The following is an 18,256-nucleotide window of genomic DNA, read 5'->3' on the forward strand; positions in this document are numbered from 1 at the left end:
CTGATCCGGTGTGTGTGTATGGAAATCTCATTAAGTGCTGGCCCTAGCTTAAACCTGTATACATCAAAACTAGGACTACAGTCACTGTGATGAGCTGTCTTTGGAATACAGTAGCGTGGTTGGTTTCATGGTCAAGAACTTCTGCCATCATTTGGCTTTAGTGCTTTTGCTGAATGCAGTCATGTAGATGCTTATCATTATTTGCAATTAGATGTCCCAACTGAGATTAGGGCCCCATTGTGCTAGTCACTGTACAAACAGATAGTAAGAAACAGTCCCTGTCCTGAAGAGATTACAATCTGTATAGATAAGAAAGACAAAGGGTGGGAGGGAAACAGTGGCACAGAGAAGTGACTTGCTCAAAGTCATGCAGCAGATCAGTGGCAGAACTAGGAATAAAACCTAAGTCTCCCAGTCCAATGCTCTGTCCATTAGACCGCACTGCTCTTGTGATTTCACTTGTAAGTGTCTGTTTAAATACAACAGAGATTTGATCTGTTTTATTATCTTTTGATGTGTATGATCAATAAACATATTTATCTGACAATGATTCTTTTGGTCTAGACTGGGTGTATGTCTAAACTCATTTAATTCTGAGCACTCTTACTTTCACAGCACAGCTTGCTAACCTGGGTTCACTGTTGCACAGTCATAGTTGCTGAATAACCCAGCAACATGTCGACTTTACAATTACTAGCCTTGGGAAAAATCCTGAAATCCTTACTCAGTTTTCACTCACTTCTTACTTAAAATTCCCATTAGCCCTATGTAGCTAACACTAAAGCTAAAGAAGTGCCTAAATGTTAAAGCAGTAGAATCATCCTCTAATTATCGCATCAAATTTTGCACCTAAAAACTCAATAGACGTGGTTTTATTGTGTCTTCAAATATATTTTCCAAGCTCAGCATGGGGAGTTGAGAGTTCTGTTATTGTTACTTCTTTAAACATGTAACCCTGCAGGGCTAGGTATTCATACCCTTAAGAAATACCCTATATGGCTCTTGTTTATTGTTGTAGGACAATTTAGGTGCCTAGTGCAAATTTAGCCTAGTGAATTCTTGAACAAGAAAACAAAACTCTAGTTTGTTTAGTTAGTTCTCATCATGTGTACTATGTATATGCAATGTAGTGGAGAGTTAGTGCCATATTTTACAGTTTAAAAATGGAAATTGTAAAATGTCTGACACTTTATTAATAAACATTTATACAGTGGCATAAATATACCTGGATCTCCACAGACCATTGAAAAGACAGAGTGGGTTAGATTCTCTCTTGAGCCAGAGAACTATTCAGTGCAGGAGAGAGTGGAGCATCAAGGAGATGGGCATGGCACCCTGTGGCCACTAGCCCTGAGGGTAGTTAAACAACAGCTGTCTGCTCTAAGATCTGCAGCCCTTTCCCTCCTACCCTGACACACCTCCTCCTGTCCCCAGTATGGTCCCTAAGATAAAGGAGGCAGATAGGCAAAACACCTGGATCCAGCACAAAAGCACCATGAGGCAGTCCCTCTACACATGGGGAATTATCTGCTACCCATTTGTGGCCAGTTTCTGGACCCTTTGGACTGCCTGAGCAGAGCAAAGAGGTCTAACTTTGTTAGAAAATCTGGCTGAGTACCTGCTATGTGCCACTTTCTTCAATGTTTGCAGTATTACTGTAGCTGTGTTGGATATGAGGCAGACAAGGTGGGTGAGGTAATATGTTTTATTGGACCAACTTTTGTTTGTGAAAGAGACAAGATTTCAAGTTTACACAGAGCTCTTCTTCAAGTCACCTTAATGTGTTTTCTGAATGTGTCTTTGCAACGTCTACTACAGATATTGCAAGAGTAGCAGAAGGAGAACATATGAGAGAAAAGTCATCGCAGCTATAACATATGGACTGGGCTGTTAACTTTCCCTCATATTAAAAACAAATGTGGATGATATCACTTTGTAGAGGGGACACCATCTTTGTTAGCATTTTCATAGCTAACACATTTCATTTCCTTTGGTTTTATAATTAGAGATGAATAAGCCTCATGGACTTAGAGGTTTAGTAAATGTCTCAAACTGTATTTGGTTTCCAAAACTTGTCCAAATTCACAGAACTTCCTTCCCCCATTAAACCCCATGTTATCAAGACTGATTCAATCAAAATCCAAATAAAAAACAAACAAAGAAATATATCTTTTCTAGCTAATGGGAAGCGTGTGCTTTATATAATAGGGCAGAAGAGCACTCCAAAATCTGGACTGGCAGAAGTCAGTGCCTTACACATGGTATATATACTATAACATATTTTTTCCTTAGCATATTTTTCTCGCTCTGCTTCCTTTTTCACAACTTCTCAACTTGTTGTACATTCCACCTTCTCATTATTTCGTCCTATTTTCTTCACTGGATTTTTCTGATCTTTTCCTCCACCATCTCTCCAAAGGAAAATGAAAAACCAATAATGTCAGAGTTCAGATCAAACCTTTAAGGGGCTTCAAAATTGAGCAAAATTAAATTTTTCCTCCCTTAGATTTAACAAACCTACTCCTCTAGCACTTGTCAATAATTTACAAATAAAGCTGTATTTACAAAACATGACTTCTTTTGTTGGATCTGTCTGTTAGTATATAGTTACATACTTACAGTATCACTTTACCCGTAACAGCAGGAGAAAGGAAGTAATAAAAAACCCTTTAAGAACGGCTTGTGGAATAATACATGCGCACATACTGTTAACACTATTTTTGTACTATTTTTTGTGTTTACTCTAATAGTGCTCTTTTGTTAGCTACTACACTATTTGCAATTCCTGTACCAACCTATGCATTATGTGGGCATAAATGTCTGTTATTTACCGCCAAGGAATCTGTAATATTACTGAGTTCCAGAGGGGTAGCTGTGTTAGTCTGTTTTTAGCAAAACAGTGAGAGTCCTGTGGCAACTTAAAGACTAACAAATGGATTTGGGCATAAGCTTTCATGGGCAGAAACCCACTTTGTTGGATCTGAAGAGATGAAAGGAGAAGGATGTGGATATTAATACAAGTAAATGAATATGGTGAACAGCTTTGTTAGATACACGTATTGTACTCTTGTTTTGTTTTCTGTTTTGATTGGGATTATAGGTTGAGGAGGAAGAGAATAAGACAAAAGAAGGGAAGGGAAATAGACTCAGTTCATCATCTGCCAATGAATCCAATAAATGCCCTAAAAATGCTACATATTTAGAAGAATGATTATGGGATAATTAATACCATATTCATACCATATTTTCTGCGATCTGGAGGTGCAAAATGACTGATTTTATCTTTTTTGTTTTCTTTAGCAACAATATATTTTGCCTATTTTTGTGAGCTTTCTGGTGAATTGTAGAGAGTCATTTATTGACTGCATGTTTGTATCTGTCTTCTGTTTTGGGAGACTTTGGCAAGACCCTACTCTTTTTGTTCCAGTCCTCTTAATTTTTTTACAAACAATCTTTCTCTGATGCCTAATCCCAAGCCACATCTCTTTCTGCAGTGTCGGAGACCCAAACATTGTTTATCTTTATTAGATCTAGTTTACTTTCTCATCATCTAGCCAGTATGGGATGCTAGAAAATGGTACAGTGAGCAGCCTATCATAACTGGAATCCAAGACTCCTATTTGGGTTCCTAGAAACTAATTTTGGTTACTGTACATTGGTGCAAATCAAGAGTAACTGTATCAGAATAAAACTGGAATAAAAGAGATGAGAATCAGGGCCCAACTGAACTCGTTTTATACTCCTCTGAGATTTGGGGAGTGGGTTTCTCACGATACCATTTGTGAACCTATGGCTGGTGCTCCTCTGCTTCCAATGTACTTTTTTTTTCTTTTAATCAGCACAACAGAGCCAATAAAAATCTTCCATATCTGTTTTAGTACTATTCTCATTGCCGGCTCATTGGTAACAGAGACGAGGAAATGTGACAGGCTAACAGGAGAAAATAAATTCCTGTGAAAACATAAAAGCAGGGCAAGCTGTCATGATACAAGGAAACAGGGAGAGGGAGAAGAAAACTGTGTCGAAGAAGAAGAGAGGTTTCACATTCAACAGAAACCTTCATTTCAATTGGCAGGCATGGCAATTTCTAGGAATAACAGCCTTTAAGATAGTTAACAGCAATCATTCTGAAAAGCTGTGTGGTTTATTAGCTGTTTCATAAAATACATTTACATAGGTGGTATCTTATCTACAAAGATAGTGAAGTGTTTTACTTCATAAATTGCTTTTTTACTATAGATGGGCTCAGAATACAACTTTAAATCTAAAATATTGAATTTATGAATATTGGAAGGATGTTGAAATCTACATGTGAATTTTACAAATGCAAACACTTTCAGACTATGAGGTATTTGAAATCTAGATCCAAATCCAAATTTTATGGCTGGGATCCCATCCCTACTTTTATTTTTTCCATACCTTTTCTTTCATTTTAGTTCATATAGGGTGAAAACCTGCCCCCATTGAAGTCAATGAGAATGTTGCCATTGATTTTTATTGGGCCGGGATTTCATCCTTAGGGTCAAATAATGAAAATCTTACTCTGTCCTGAATCAGACAAAACTCCTATTGAGCTCAGCAAAAGTTATGGCTAAATAAAACAGTCCATAATTAAGGATTTTGGGATCTGACTTGTAGTATTAAAATCTATTGTTTCACTGCTGGATAGAAAACTCGTAGGTTGTTGTCTAATAATAGTAATAAAGATCTCTGATGATAGAACTAACACATGGGAGATGCTAAAGCTAAATTATTACTGTTAAGTATCTGTGTAGCATCATAAGTGTAAATATTGCTTACAAAAGCATGTAAATTATATATGGTGCATCAGGGATAATAATTGTCTTTCCACATCTTTAGGCTTTTAAACTATCGACATTCACAGTTCTACTTTTATAGTTTAAGGGCCATGTTCTATCATTGGATGCATGGGCATACTTCCTATAGACTAACACAACCTTCCCAAATATCTCAAAGGAAGACAGACAGCTGATCCTTTTAAAGAAGTAGATTTTAAAATGTAAATAAACTAGAACATTTAGCTCAGTTGCAAAAGGTTACTTATATTTAAGGAATCACTAAAATCATGATACAAACAAAATATAGCTTGTTATGGATCATTCTGATGGTACTGAATTTATGTAATCAATTAAGTCTTCATCAGAAAAAAACCTTTTGTCCCCAAAGCTTGTGTATTAAAATGTGTAGAAGATGTTGGTTTGATTTAAAAAAAGGGATCAGATTAAATCTCTCTTTTCTCCACTCTAGGTAGTCAGACTCAAATCATAGAGTAAACTGTTCTTAAGACTCCTCTGTCACAATGTGGGGAACTTTATACATTCTCCTCTCACAGGAGAGTACTTGGCAATATCAGAAACTTCCGTGGGGTGGGGGAATGATCTTCAGATTTCACTAGAGGAGTCTAGGATACCAAAATCAGTTTTTTGATGTTTTATAACTTCCTGTCCCAATAAGGTGGCCTGCCCAGTAAACTAGGCCCTCATGGAGCCAACTAGTGTGGTCTGGCATACTCCAGACTGTGAGTGTGCAGAGTGTAAGAATCTATAGGAGATTCTGTCCAAACTAAGAGCTAATCCCAGATGCAAGAATATTCATACAGAGTCTGTTATGAAAAATCTGCTATTCAGCCAGCTCTAATGGGAAGTTACTTCTAATTTAATTTGTCAGGAGATGTTTGTGTGGAAAGAGGCTGAGGGAAACCTGACAGGATTTCTTCGTACCTGAAGGATATCACCAGGTAAAGTGTTTCAGCAATTATATATATTATACCGTGCTAGAAAGGGTCCTTATGCTGCTATGCTGTGTACCGCAATGATGCCAGCAGAGTTAATACTGGGGTAGCACGGGCAAGTGTCCTAATGTGGTGGAATGAATAAGTCAGCCCTTCCCAGAAACCTTTTGCACTAGATTGCAGAGTACCTCCATTAAAGTTTCCTGGAGATCTTCATGGAGGATTCCCAGGCCAACCCTGTGCCCATAAACCCTCTGCATAGCTGAAGTGGCCACTGGGAAGCAGATACTCCACTGCACCTCACTTTTTTTTCATATTACACATAAAATAGAAGAACATATAACCCCTACAGTTTGATTAGAATTCCATACTCACTAAAGGTGCCTTCCCTGGCATTACGCTCAGCCACAAGCTGTCCTGCAACTGGCTGGACTGCTCCGCGGTTAAAAATAGCTCCTGGCTCTTGGGGAGAATGGATCCCCCGCTCACCTGCCCCTGTTCTCCTCCTCTTTCCTCGTCCACAATCTCCTCGTCGTTGTTGCCTGAGGTGAGACTCCGACTCCTGGGAGGTGTCCACGCTGTGTTGTAGGGGTAGTGGTAGGGTCACTGCTGAGAATCGCAAGCATCTCATTACGATCTGTCGACGATGCAGAACCAGAATGACTGTTCACCTCCCTTGAATTCTGGTACGCCTGCTGAAGTTCTTTGATTTTCACACAGAGCTGCTGTGTGTCCCTGATGTAGCCTTTCTCCCCCATGCCCCGTGTGATCTTCTCATAGATGTCTTTGTTTCTACGGCTGGATCAGAGCTGTGCCTGCACAGACTCTTCTCCCCACAGATGGATAAGATCCATCACCTCCCATGTACTCCAGGCTGGAGCGTGTTTGGGGTGTTGAGTCACCATGATCAGCTGGGCTGGTGAGCTCTCCATGCTGCTCAAACAGGAAATGGGAATTCAAAATTCCCACAGCTTTAACAGGGGAGGGGCAGTTTCCTGTGTACCTGGCTGCCGTGCAGCAGAGTTGAAAATGATCTCCAGAGTGGTCACAGCGGAGCATTGTGGGACACCTCCTGGAGGCCAATTCAGTCGATGTACACAACATTACATCTACACTGCCTCTCTGTTGATTCATCAACATCGATGTAAACGCTATGCCTCTCACAGAGATGGTGTAATTATGTCCACATTACAAGAGAGTTAGGTCAGCAGAAAGGACCTGGTAGTGTAGACGCATACATTGTTAGGTTGATGTAAGGCGGTTTCTGTCAACCTACGTTTGCAGTGTAGACTAGGCCTTAGATAATGTGATATTTTTATTGGATCAGCAATTACGTTATACCGTAAAACCTCTATTTTACAAATGCCAGTATTAACACAACCAATTATATGAACCATTTTTCCCAACGGAAAAAAAAAATCGCATAATGAAAGTGATGTTGATGAAGAAGTCAACATCCCTTCACATTCCAATTCCTTCAGTGTATTGTTTGCAGTGATTAGAAGGACAGGAAGAAAGCAATGCCATGCATTATACTGATACTTAAGCACTGTACCTACTGTAATATTGAGATGTTCAATTTTATGAACATTTTTATTTTATGAACTCCTCAATCCCTAATTAGTTAATAAAATAGGGGGTCAGTGCATTACAAAACCATTTAAGATTCCTTTCTTCAGCTACATATATTATTAACCTTGTTTCCTCTTTCTGATGAAAAATATAAGCCTACACGTATTGGATTGAATCCTGCTTTTACATACACTGGAGGAATTCCAAGAGTATAAACAGCAGCAGAATGCAGATGTTTTCTGCATTCAGTGGATGATACTGAAAAAGATATGGAAGTTGAGATGAGAATATCACTATCTGGCCATGGCAATAGCTCTCTTTATTCTAAAACCAAAACAGAGTGCAGACGCACATGCAATTGTGGCAAATGGTCATATTGTGCTGGTGTTCTGAAATTCTTTAAAAAAAAAATGCTTCTAAGGGTTTGGGGTTTCCTTTTTAAAATTCTGTCTCTTGTTTTTTCTTTGCCTGATCACGTGAAAGTTGGAAATGACAGATATTATAAACAGCACAGCAGTTCTATATTAAGGACTGAGTTATTATTAGAGGATGTCATGTTCAATGGTGTCTAAAGCTAGTGATAGGTATGAAAGTATTAGCAAGGATGTTTGACCTCTGTGGATTGGGACAAGAAAATCATCGCAACTGCAGTCAACATTGACTCCATGCCACACATAGGTCTGAAGCCTGAAAGAGTGAGATAAAAAAATTGCAGGAGGAAAGATGCTGCTGGATTTGGTCCCCAGACACCATTTGGTGATATTCCCAAGAAGGGAAGGCCAAAAACTGATTATTCTTGGTGAAGTTGCTAATGTCAGGTCATGTTTAAAGGTAGATGTAAGCTTGCCCTCCCATGTAAGTTAGTAGCAATCTCTGTTAATAAAGGACCCAGTGAACCCCAGTGGCTGTTCCATCAGTTGTAAGAGTCATGGACTGAACTTATAGGTTTTTGTGCAGATTTATCCTATTGGTTCTAGGACCTCAGACTTATAAGACTGCATGGAATTCATTCAGGGAAGATAGTTAAATAACTTCATCCCCAGACTCTGCTTTCATGGTACTAAAGACCAGCCTGAATTTGGCATATCTTATCTGTGAAGTAGATTCTTATTTCATGATGCCTGAAATGACAGAGATAATAAAGAAAGAACCAAAATCCCCAGCACAGGAGTTGTTTGTCCTCTGACCCTCCAAGTTCCCAGAAAGAGGCAGCAATGATCCACCACAAAGATCTTACGTACACAGGAAAACATTCTCAGTCAAGTTATCTTAGCACGACTGGAAAGCCACCTTAACAACCATGAAGACAAATTTTTAACCCCTTTTCAGTTGTCTCAGCTGGTTGTTTTGTAGCCTGCTCCTTTCCCCACTGACATCAATGGGAGCTTTACCACTGATTTCAAAGGGAGCAGAAACAAGGCTTCAATGAGATTAAAAAATCAGAAGCCACCGAAAGAATATGAAGGAAATATGAAACAGCAGGCAAATGCGGCAGTTTTAGCAGCTTGCACGGTGGCTAACCTGGTTGACAAACAGAGTATATCATAACATCCAATGATATTATCCTCCTCTTTATTTGTCTGTAAAGTGTTATGCACATTTCTAGTGCTATGTAAATAAATAATAATAATAAATAACTAATATAATACATGTCAAATCAAGCAAACTTCACTCCTTTTAGATTGCTACACTGTATCTCTATAACACTGAATTAGTTCCCTTCTCTGTCAAATTCACAGCATAATTCATTTTTTTAAATTAAAAGTCTTTTACCCCCAGCTCACAGTCAGCTGAGTTGCATCAGGCTGATTGCTGAGTAGCTTTCATTCTTTCATTTAATATTTGCTTAACAAATAACGTACACCTTACATTGTATTAAAACAAAAGAAACCCACACATTTTGATACCCAAATGAAAATGAAAGGAATCCTTTCAGATGAGTGTTCTCATACCAAAAGAAGAGCGATGCTGCCTATTGCTCACAAATAAATAATTTCATATTAGTCACCAGCACTAGTCAGTGCACACAGTGATGGAACAATTAGAGGAAAACCCTATTTGAGAAGGAATAAAGCCCTGCTAAAGGAATTCTTGTTAGTACTCCAGCTAGGCAGTAATGTGTGGTTCTTTAAAACTGCCCAGTCTGCTTCAAGATGCCCCAACCTTGCAGCTCAGTCAAATAATAATATATGTGCAGAAGAAAAAGCTGACTGAAGCCATGCTGTGACTCTATAGTTGGAAAATATTTGCCTGGGGCTGGGAGGTAAAAGGAAGACATGAGACAATGGAGCCAAAGAAAATTATTCTATATTGGCACAATCCTGCACGGTGCTGAATGACTGCTGAATGAACGACTCCTACTGAAGTCAATGGGAGCTGAAAGCCCTCAGCACCTCTTAGAAGGCTCTTAAAGCCCACCATTACAGGATCAGGTGTTTACAGGCACTCGCTGGAGACTGGTGTCTTGGCGTCTGCTGAGGATTCTGTAGGAGTTGGACAGTATCATCAAGGCCCTATGTATTACTTCAGTCTCCCTTTAGCGAGGCTGCCATAAAAATCCCCTTTATGCAACAAAAGAGTCTGGCCAGGGCTTTTGAGACATCATGAAGATGGAACCAGGCAGTGGCTGAAGGCGCAAAAAATCAGGCAGGAAAAGAAAGGTGTTTATGGAGGTGCTTCTCCTGAGGCACTTTGACCCCTCTGCTCCAGTAGAGCTATGTAAGACTGGCATCTTGCCCAGCAACTCAGGAATTACACTCTCCCATACACACTTTAGGAGTTTCACCAGCGAGGAGCAAGGGCAGGTTTGGGGAACAAGGTAGGGTGGCACTTCTCCTATGTACCTGGATATGCTATGCAGCTGGAGACATACCTGCCATGTAGAGTTCCTAAACTTTGCTGTTATAGGGTGACCAGATAGCAAGTGTGAAAAATCGGGATTGTCCCTATAAAATCTGGACATCTGGTCATCCTATTTGCCAGAGAAAGAGTCTGCTCTGGTGGACCTCTTCCTGCAAGTCTTCCTTCCTTCTCTTTGTAAACTCCCTGTTGCCAGTCTCCTCTCAGGCCCCATTCTCAGGCAACCTCCCATCCCTACTGGCTCATGAAAGCCAGGGGAAAGTTTTCTTTTAGATTGTGCTAAGTTAGTCTGTGAAGGGGGAGGCAGGCAGACAAAAGAGAAGTCCTCTGCTCTGCTGGGCCTCGCCACATCATTCCAGGGCCTTGCTGCACAATATAGGTCTCTGGTGCTATACAGTACTAGGGCCTTCAGGACTTTTCATTTATGTTCCTTTTTGCTCCTGTTGCCATCCAATAGGCACCATGAATATACTCCCTCACTATGAATATACCAATGAGTCCCTTGTGGCAATTGTACAGTTAACCCTAGCTGTCTCCCTCCTAACACACGACCTTCTGATAGGCCCAATTCCCCTCTCTTTGCAAGCTTAAAAGAGCCCAGTGCAGGTCCCAGCAGCCACAGCAAAATCTCAGCTGGGCCTCAGCTGCTGCTGAAATCAAATCGTACATGCTTTGGGTTGGGCCTATGAATGCCTTCCATACATGTGCAAACACAACCAGTAAGGCCATCTCTATTTGTGACATTAATTTAGGCTGGGTGCTCAGCAGCAGCACACTTACCAACCTGCCTGTTAATATGAGAGGGGAGGAGAGGTTCCCACACCAGCACATTGACTACAATGGAATTGCCTCAAGAACTTGCTTACTAACAATCTAAAATGAACTCAGCATAGAAACATGCTAATACAGCTGCCAACTGGAAGCTTACCACTGACTGCTGAGTGTAACGTGCATTATCGCCCAAAGCACGCTTCCTTCATAACTCAAGGGACTATCATTAAACCCTGTCAACAAGATTTTTGTGTGACCTAATCTTTATTTCTGACTTTACTTTAAGCAGCTTTACATCACCTTGTTAACTCTGCTAGTTTTATCATAATTTGTGTCAGAATCAGTTAGCTCTCAGAACCTCTCATACATTGCTTTTCAGTCGGCGTATTATAAGCAATGTTGCTGTCAAAGCAACTTGCAAGCATGTGATTTAGCTGGTGTTAACCTGCACAATTTTGGGAGTGATTTTACCTCTACTTATTTGCAGCACAAAAGTCTACAATCACAGATTTTAGGGTCAGCAAATTCTTCTTTATTGTATGGCGTTCCTAACCTTCAGCATAGTTTGCTTTTATATAGCATTTTATAAAGACTTATTCCTCTCTTTAGACCGTTACCTTGTTGTGCGGGAGAGGCTTGTGTGTCCCAATGACCCTGAGAATTATGTCATCTGGAGTTCTGTACTCTTGGTGGGGTCACCTTTGGTGAACAGTTCTGAGGTGAGTTTCCAGGCGAAGCGCAGTCCAAACTTCTCAAGACCCCAACAGCGGAACAGGTGTATTTGAGGATGTGTCAGTTCTCTGTAGCTGTGAAGGTGAGTGAAGGCTCCATTTGTCTTATACTTCCCTACTACTGGGTCCAGGGCTCCATCCTGTCAAGTTTTGTGAGGTTGTCCCCTGAGCACTGGCTCCACTAAGTTAAAAGATTTCATGCGTAGGACTCTGCCAAGGGTGTTAACATCTCCCACTAACAAAGTCCGGTGGAGGTGGATGAGTGGTGGTGGGGGCAGAAGCAGTGATCTCTGCGAGTCCCTAGTCACAAAGGTGCACACAGGTGGTGAGCGTGTGTTGGTCGTCTTGTGCTTGGACTTGTGAGACAGAACCACAGTTCGGCAGCTGCGGCTGTGACTGAGCAGTGCTTTTCAGGATCCCCTCTGCTCACCCTAAATGGGGAAGAAGCTAAAAAAGGTTCCCTAAATATAAACGATCTTAACCCTTCCGCCCCCTCCTCTTCCTCCTCCCCCTTCCTTTCCCCCCCGGCTTGATGGCCATGTCTGGCAGGATCACCCTACCTACGATGAGAACATATGAAGCACATATGTGGAAAAGTCTGTAGAGCACGAATTGGACTCCTCAGCAATCTTAAGTCTCATCAATGACTCCCCGCCCCCCCCCCCCGGTAGACATCATTCCAGTATCAAGGGATAGCTGCCACCAGCAAACACTTATTATGGAGTGATGGCAGTAATTGCCTATGTGTATATCATCTCTCTCTATGAAAAGAGCAAAAATATCAAATAGGCAACCTGTTTTAAACAGAACTTTCTCTTCAATCAATATAGATGCAATCCATTTAGACCTGCTTTAGCCTCCTGATAAGGTAATCCCAAAGCAGGCTGTTTCACTTTTTTTTGTGAAACTGAGAGTGAAGGACACTTCCAATGCAGTATTTCTATATTTTTTTCATTTGTATCTGTGTATGGTTGCAATGGTAATTCTTCAGGTAAGGGTCAGAGTTCTGTAAACTGGGAAACATCCAGGAGGGGAGGTAAAATGGGGAATTCTCATAAATGGCACTTCCCTTTGTCATAGCTCAGCAATAATAGCTGCAGAATGCAAGCAGGTAGGAGATACTGAAAGCTCATTGCAGTGCTCCACAGTTCCATCAAAAGGGAATTATTTTACAATGGGTGGAAGCAAGGAAGGTGGGAGGAGAGGTGTGATATGTAACTATAGTATATTGAGGTGAGGCTAAATAGAGGAAAACATAGACTACATATCAGTGTAATTTTTCTAAGGGTAAAATCAAGCAGAATAAAGCACAGCCTCCTGTAGGCTGGCTTACTTAAAACTAAACCGAATTATTTAAAACTGGAGCCGAAAATACCCTAGAAATTATACTACAATGAACAATCTAGCACTAGCCAGGGGATGGACTAGATCATCTAATAAATCGCATCCTTCTCTGATTTCTATACTTTTAGCAACCAGAACCTGGTCCCCCTAAAGTCAATGGCAAAACTCCCATTGACTTCCATGGGACCAGGATTGGCCCCTTTGATTCAAATTTGGCCTCATGAGTTACATTTGCTGTGTGAGGCTGCAGAGCCAAGTGCTCTGGCCTGCAGCTTGTAGTCATGCAGCTTACTTAGTACTTAGTTTCCACATAAGTGGACAGACCAATAAGTAGGAACTCAAATCTTTTGTATACAGTTATTTTAATAATCCTCATTATCTTTTATAAACTCAATTCCTAGTTGTATTGTCCCTGCACCACTTAAGCCCATTTGCCATTTGTTTTAGTGACCTGGATTCTTACTGCAATCATGTTCTTGGACTTTTGATGCTAATCCCCACACAATCTTGGGTATTCCATAGATTAGATGGTGTCATGCGTGTGTCTGACCCAATTTACAGCTTGACTGAGAATAACACAGACTGTTATACACTACAAGACTGATTACTTTATGCTTAAGAAATTCACGTAAACACCACTGATCTTTCACTGGTTCCTTAGCCAAGTCTAATGCCTAAAATATTCATTGTTTTCCAAGGAAAAAATAACAGCCATGTGCATACGTTGTTGACACAAAAAAACTGAATAAGGGTCAGATCCTCAAAAGTCAAAGGAGTTATTCTACTATATAGCTGTTGAGGTTCTAGTTTTATTATAATATCCTTTAAATTGCCACCAGTTGGTGAAGGGAAAAGAGAGGCAGCTGAATAAAGATGTGTATCTGATTAGTAGCCTGTGCTCATTTCATAATAAATTACAGTACTGTAAGCTGGAGCTGCTGAAGGCTGTAAAGAGAGAACAAAACCCTGTTAAATAAAGAGGTCGGATGATTATATTTCTGTACAATGTTTCTCTAAGCACACACTTGATGTTGTAATTGTTATAGTTTTGTCTCTGATATTAATATGGTAATGATTTACAAATCTGTTAAAACTTCCTAAATAATTAGATAAATATAATATATTGTGAAGTTCTTGTTCTGAGTTCACGCTTCAAAGGTTTAGGTCAATAGGAGCTTCTGCCTTTTTCTTATGGCTTGCAGTTCCTGAATGTATGCTTTTTTGTTTTAATCCATCACTTGGCTGGATGACTTCTGAAGACTGTTGCAGCAGTTGTTTGGGGCCAACCCAGAGTCTGACACATACCCACCCACGAGGGAAGAACACGATAAGTTGCTTCCAGGTCATAGTGGCAAGAAAGGGCACCAAATCAAAAGCAAAAGCAGACATTTAAAAAAAATTGACCTGTGAATTTTTAAAAGCCTGTCTAAGGACATGTGGAGTTAGAAAAAGCAACCATTAAAAAAACTACAATAGCAGTATCTGGTGTGAGGCAGACATTCTATATTAGGTATATGGTGGTTTGTGAGACTGGTGTCAGGATACCAACCAAACACATAAAAGCATAGCAATGTCTCTGGCCAGAATGTGTATGTGTTTGAAGGTACTTGCAATTGGAAGTAGGCTGAAAATAATATTGAAAAAAACCCAGAGGTTTGTTTTTAAGCAGATGTGGCTAGGTGGAGTATAGGAACGGGCTGTGAAGACTGCTACTTGTTGAATAAACTCCATACATAACTGTAGACTCAGTGAGCATTTTCTCTTGGTCTTGGCAAGTAGTAATATTTCTATAAAACTGCTTTACTGCTTTATTCTTATGATTGTATCAGAATCAAAAATGGGTCATGGTCATGCTTAGCTCTCAGGCTGGTGGAGATAGAAGAAGATGTAGTAATGCAGCTCAGATCTCTGAGCTATCCCTCCTTATGAGTGATGTCCTTTCTTTGTATATCCAGATTTTACCCTTCATAATATTTCCCACTATTTCATTATTACTGTTACAAATTATTTCCATCAGAAATGCTGACTCATGAAATTGGGGTACAGACAATGTTATTACTGATGCTAAAGACATTAATTCAACCTCATACAAAGCTTCCTGTGCTAGTAATTTTCCCTCTGTCCCTCATTTCCCTGCACCTCACATTAGATCTTAGCAAGTTGAAAGGCCTGATAAGTAAAAGCCATTATGGTTAAAAGGTGTAAAAATTCCTTTACCTAAAAGGATTTGAAATAGCTTTTGACAGAATAAGCTGAAGATTCCCAGCTGAATCAGAGGTTAAGAAACTATAGTGACTGTATAAATCCAAAACTCCCTGAGAGAAACAGATTAAAAAAACTCACAAACACAAAATAAGCTTCTGTCTTGTTTGTTAAATGCAGGCTTGTGAAATGCATCTTATGTCAAGCCACTTTCCCCCCAAACTTCCCCATCTGGGGTGAATTGGCTTAGTCTCACTCTGACTACAGTGCATTTGTAATTTGATGAATTTCCCCTCCCAACCCAGAGGCACAGTATGGACACGCCGAGCTGTTCTCCATCACTACAGCTATTGTATACAAACAAGGAAACAAATGCAGAAGCAGGGTGAGTAAGCAAATGTGTATTTTTAGACACAATTGCAGGTGGGCAATACCAATACTAATTCCTGGGGGCCTTCAAGAACGTATAACCATACTGTTCTATTTGCAAGGAGTAAATACGTGCAGCTGTTATGTATACTAATGAGGACAGAGCAATAGCACCATACAGTTAAGGTGACGTATGCCTCCCCCAAGATCTCTATGGAAGCTGAAAAGGTATCGCTTATACTGAGTGCTAAGAAGCACCATACTGTACAAAGACTGCAGAGTTCTGCCCAGGACCTGAGCCCCTAGATGCTACTCAGACTGTGTCCAATGCTCTGGGCTCCTCCTCACAGCTCCCATGCAAAAGAAAGGGTTGAGGCAGATCTGGGAGCAGCAAAAATACTAGTAAAAATGGGAAGAGACTGTTGAGTGACTGGATTTGAGTGAAGAAGTCATGTGGGAGTTAAAGAGAGGGAAGTATACAGGTGAGGGTTGAATGTGTGGCCTGGGCTACACTACAGAACGCTGAATTACCCCTTGTGGGCTTAATACAGTGGAGTTCAATGTGACCGAGAGAAAGATTGTAGGAAGGGGTACTTGGAGGCAAAAGGCCTGATCCAAAGCATGCTAAAATCATTGGTCAGACTGCTGCTGGGTTTGGATCTGGGCCAAACTCATTAAACAGATGAAAGAGGAAAGAGCACAGAAAATGGAGCAAAACAGAAGAATCATAAGGAAGATAAGTACAAAGTATAGAGACAGAGAAGAGCAAAGCATGCAAAAAAAGAATGAAGATACAGCAGGTGAGGTGGGACTGGAAGAAAACAATAAAGGGGACACAGAGGGCTAAATACCATTTACTTCCACTGTACTAAAATTTTTCCACTGTACCGAATTTTTCATTCTAAAGGGGAGAAGGACGATTTAGCATCCTTTCCACTTCTCCGACTTAACTGTCCAAACTGTCACGTGTGATCCATACTGAAATCCTGCCCCACCCATCTCTCTCTCTCCCTATGTGAGAGAGGCTCTAGTTTATCACTTTGAAAATCTGCTTACATTACATCAGCCTACTTTGTTCCAGGAACTTCTAACAAGCAATAGGGATGTACCCCAAGTACTATAGCAACATATAAATATGCTCTGTATCCATCTGGCTATTTCCGGTATCACTCACTTCACCCATGTTCTCCCCCTTCAAAGAAATATGTATTTAAGTCTCTTATCAAAAATAGAATTGCAAGATAACTACTATATTTACAGGAATTGAAGTAAATGTACGGGTGTTACTCCAAAATGGTGTGGTTGACAGTCTTATACTTTCCATTCAGTATCCACTAATGAATTAGACAAACACAAGAGGCTAAGGAAAGAAACTAATATTTACTGTTGAAATCTGGCAAATTAATCAAAGAGCAGAAGTCCATAAAAATAATCAGCATTTTAAACTTCATGCTAAAAGGAAATTAATCACATGGGCACTGTACTAAGTGTAGAAAAGTGTATCAGCTAAAGGAGATTTTAATTACTGGTTCCGTAATGTATAGTATTACAATATAGTTCACAAGGTATATTTTACAGAAAATGCAAAGCAAGTGTCATACATGTTAGACAATGAGTAGAGGAAAATTGGAGGCTGAGGAGATTAGCAATGGAACAAAAAGACTTTCACTATTATGTCATCAATCCCAGGTTAATAATGACCCTAAATTGTTTACCGTCCAACAGCTGTTCAGTGTTTTATATGAAATGAGTTTGTGGATTCGGTCCAGTTCGTGGTAGACATATGTCCACATCACAAAAGCCAACCCCAGAAATGGTAAAAATTGATCTCTTTGTCAGCAGTGCCAACAGAGAGCGTACTATTGAATAGACGTGGGCACTGAAGAGATGCTGTTGCCCATGCTGTTCCACATCAACGGATAGAGAACTTCATTATCTAGTAATCCAATACCTCTGATGGGCTCACTTACAAAAACAAGTCAAGTATATCTTTTTGCTGCCATTACCTAGAAAATGGCCAAATGAAAATAATCTCATGAAAAGATAGGAAAAAGTATCTTAAAAAGTGGTTTTTCATTGTTTACTATTTTCCAAAACATAACAATGTTAGCAGATTTCATAAGAGGTATAAACTCTTGTAAAACTCATATTTTGTTAATTTCATTCAGGATCTGATTCTATAATCGTTACTCACTTTGAGCTGCAATTACACAAATAGCCACAATAAAGGCAATGGGTTACTCACATGAGTAAACGCTACTCTCTGTGAGTATAGGTGATCGAATCCAGCCCCAAGACTATAAGCTAATCAGCAATATAATATCATCAAGATTTTAAAAAAATGGATACCCAGAGTTAAGCTCCTAAATTCACATTAAGGTACCTAAATGCATGTCTTGAATTTTAAAAATGCTGAGCACTTAGAAGCTTTTTTGACTTCTGTGGAAGCTAAAGGGTAATTCTATTCAGAACTTTTGACAACCAGAACCACTTATGTAGGTGCCTAAATATGGATGTAGCAGCTTAACTTTAGGACTAAATGTTGGAAATCTTGTCCCATATGTCTCTGTTCCGATGTTTATTCTGTTTTGTTTTTATTCAAATATTGTGATTCAGAAGCTACTTTACATCCATTCTGTTAAAACTCACTGCCTAC

Source organism: Emydura macquarii, unplaced genomic scaffold (genome assembly GCF_026122565.2).
Source record: "Emydura macquarii macquarii isolate MOO-44397 ecotype Brisbane River unplaced genomic scaffold, CSIRO-AGI_Emac_v2 contig_3240, whole genome shotgun sequence".
Taxonomy (NCBI): domain Eukaryota; kingdom Metazoa; phylum Chordata; order Testudines; family Chelidae; genus Emydura; species Emydura macquarii.